The sequence below is a fragment of the Acyrthosiphon pisum genome, chromosome X, assembly GCF_005508785.2.
Source record: "Acyrthosiphon pisum isolate AL4f chromosome X, pea_aphid_22Mar2018_4r6ur, whole genome shotgun sequence".
In the NCBI taxonomy this organism is placed as follows: domain Eukaryota; kingdom Metazoa; phylum Arthropoda; class Insecta; order Hemiptera; family Aphididae; genus Acyrthosiphon; species Acyrthosiphon pisum.
This window is the reverse complement of record NC_042493.1, coordinates 40,340,006-40,343,578: the sequence shown is the minus strand read 5'-3', so window position 1 is coordinate 40,343,578 and position 3,573 is coordinate 40,340,006.

Sequence of the window (3,573 nt, the reverse complement as noted above, 5' to 3'; positions counted from 1 at the left end):
TATTTTATTACCTGTTCCCAATGATTATTTTTAATAATGCTCTTTTCTCCACAGTATTTAATAGCTGTACTCATTGTATTGGAAAATAATTGGGCAGCCAATTTTACGTTTTGTCTCTGTGTGCCCATTATATTTAGATGTTTCTCTGTAATTTTATATGCCAATTTAAAATCTGAGTTTTTTGTTGTACCTAAATATTCTTCAATAATTTGCCTTCCAATATATGTATTATTTGAAAATATAAATCCTCTATCAATAAAATGATTTCTAATAAATTTTAATAGGTGAGGGACATCAGCAAAGACATTTATGTTTTTAAGTGTAACTGGATTTATGGATGAAGGTGATGATGGTGTTATGTTTAATGACTTCCATAAGCCAATATTAGTTGGACCCATGTCGCTGACAAGAGCAACTACTTCAAATCCCACTTCATGAATACAAGCAATAATTTTAAAGAGTATCTCAGTAGTAATAGGTGTGTCAAAGTCATAAAACAATGGTTGCTTCCAGTTACTTAAAAGTCCTATAAAACATGAGAGAAATATGTATCACATACCATATTAAAAATTAATATTAACATTTTTGCTGAACTGCTGACTAACCTCTTGCCATCACTACTTGTACACATTTATGCGGTCCAATAATCTGATCTTTGCCTTTATCATAACATATTTTGCGTGATATATACGTCTCATCAAAAGAGATCACAGTTATTTTGTCATTACGAGACATAGACTCTCCTATAACACATTATAAAATATGTTTTTAAGTTATTAATTTTAATTGTATACTTGTATACTATATTACTAACCTTTAGCTTGTAACAGTGACAACACTTTGTGCAATATACCTTGGTATACTGAAAATTTACAAGCCCATGATCTCAATGTCGATAAAGCTGAGAAAAATATTAAATAATAATTGAAATTGTAAAGTATGTTTGTATATTTATTTAAGTTAATTTAAACATAGATACCTGGTAAAGGATATTTCTTAATTTCCCTTAAATATCTATACCCTTTAGCATATTATGCTTCTTAAGCTAATTGCAGATGATATATCTTCATCAGACCATTTATATGCTTTTTTTTTATTTAAAATCAAATTTATTTGAGTTGATGTAAAGATCCCAGAAAGTTTTTGTTGAAATTTTATGTTAAAAAGCTGTTCTTCCATATTTTTATCTTTTTTAAAGTTAATTATTTGCTGTTGTTGGTAACTGTTAATATTTTTAAATTTATTACATTTATCCTCTAATTCCTTAATTTTACTCTGTGCTTCTTTCAATAACTTTTGTAATCTATGCAATTCAGTTACAATTTGTTTTTAATATAATATGTTTTATAATTAATGTTAGTAATTAAATACCTACCTGTTAATCTCATTTTGATAATAATCATCTGTTTGTGACGTTTGTGCACTACAAGATGAATTATGTACTGTTACACATTCATCTAGAGATACAATAATTTCTTCAGTTTCCATGTCAGTAACGTAACTGCTTTAATAACAAATTATATTGTATAAAATATATTGTTTTTTGAAGTAATTAATATACGTTTTGTAATATTTGCAGTTGGGTGACAACTTTTTGTTTATATTATATATGTTTTATTAATAATGTCATTAGTTAAATACCTGTCAATCTCATTTTGATATTGATCATTTGTTTGTATACTTTAATATAAATTATGTTTTATAAAATATATTGTTTTTTTAAGTAATTAATATACGTTTTGTAATATTTGTAGTTCGGTTACAATTTTTTGTTTATATTATATATGTTTTATTAATTATGTCATTAGTTAAATACCTGTCAATCTCATTTTGATAATAATCATCTGTTTGTGACGTTTGTGCACTACAAGATGAATTATGTACTGTTACACATTCTTCTGGAGATACAACGATTTTTCCAGTTTCCATGTCAGTAACATAACTGCTTTAATAACAGATTATAATATGTAAAATCTAATGGTTTTTTGAAATAATGTATATATTTACACAATTAAACTGCTTTTATACTGACCTGATAGATTGATTTAAAATATTATCAGAATTATTAATAAATTAGAAAGGTGACAAATAAGTGTTGGAATAGCATCCAGTTTCAATTTTCTCTTATGCCTTGGGGAATAGTTCAGTAGAGTTTCTATTAATGGTTTATAATATGCATCATCATCGAAATGTAAAGAACATATATAAGCTGTAAGAAAAACTAACTTTAAAGAAACCATATAAATTATTAAAGAAAATACAAATGCTCGAGTATTTATTTAAGTATACATAAAAAGTTTGCTTTAAAACATACCATTTTTTACTTTTAAATTAGGATTACCAGTTGCATCAAGCCATTTTTTTTTGATATTGTGTATCATGTGGGAAGCGATGAAAACGAATGTGGCTACGGTCAACATTTCTTAATTCCTTACGCTTACTTCCACTAGAACAACCCTTCACTGAACATCAAGACATAATATATGTTCGTACGTAGTATAAGACGTATACTTTTATAATATAGATATAACATGTATTATGAAATATAACTTTTATTCCATAAAAGTATTACACAGTATACTACCACTGTTAAAAAAATGTTGCTATCACTTATTTCTATTGTAATATACACTATTAATATTAATAATATTTCTTAAGCCTATTTATTTTTAGATATTTTAATTTCAGTATAGGTAATATTAACATAATCATGTTTACCAAAATACAAAATCTAAAATAATTTAAGATTGTTATGCTACACATGTAAAGTATATAGAGTTCTTCATTCTGAGTGATATGCATATTGGAATTTATTAAGGAAATTATATTATAATATTTAAGTAAAAGACTTAGTCAATAAAATAAATAGACAAATTTTAGGCAAATAGTAATTTATATATTACAAAACAATAATAATGTGTATATTAGTTATTATCTTAATAAAATAACTAATACATTTAATTACTTACTAATGTTTTGACAATTACAGAGTACAATAATTATAATATAAAAAAAATAAGCAAATAACTTTTAACTTTCAAGCATACCTATAGTATATTCATACTTAAATATTATACAATTAGAGACATGTTATATAATGATAAGTGAACGTGTAAATATTAATTTGTAATACAGTTTTATTTCCAAATATTAATTAAACAAAAATAAAAATGCTGTATAGTCGTATAGACTATAGTAGGTGTTGAATAGGTCACTGTAAGGGATGTGTTAAATTTGAATAATGCCGCGCAAAGTGATTGAAACATCTTCACTGGCAGCTGACGTCATATTTCAATGGAAAAAATAATGTTTTGTTATTAGTTCCATGACTGCGCTGTTCACTGCCATAATCGGTTAGTTGCTGTCATACCTAGTTATTTCTATCATTACTGATACTATCTTAATAATTCTTAAATCGTAAATTAGTTAAATTATTATAAAAATGTATTTAAAAAAATAGTAGATCATAAAATTTTTTTATAATCTTATAATTTATAAGATGCCTACATACTAAGAATTAAGATGAACTGTATAAGGACTTATTGGGAGGGGGGGGGGGTGATCGTTTTATAT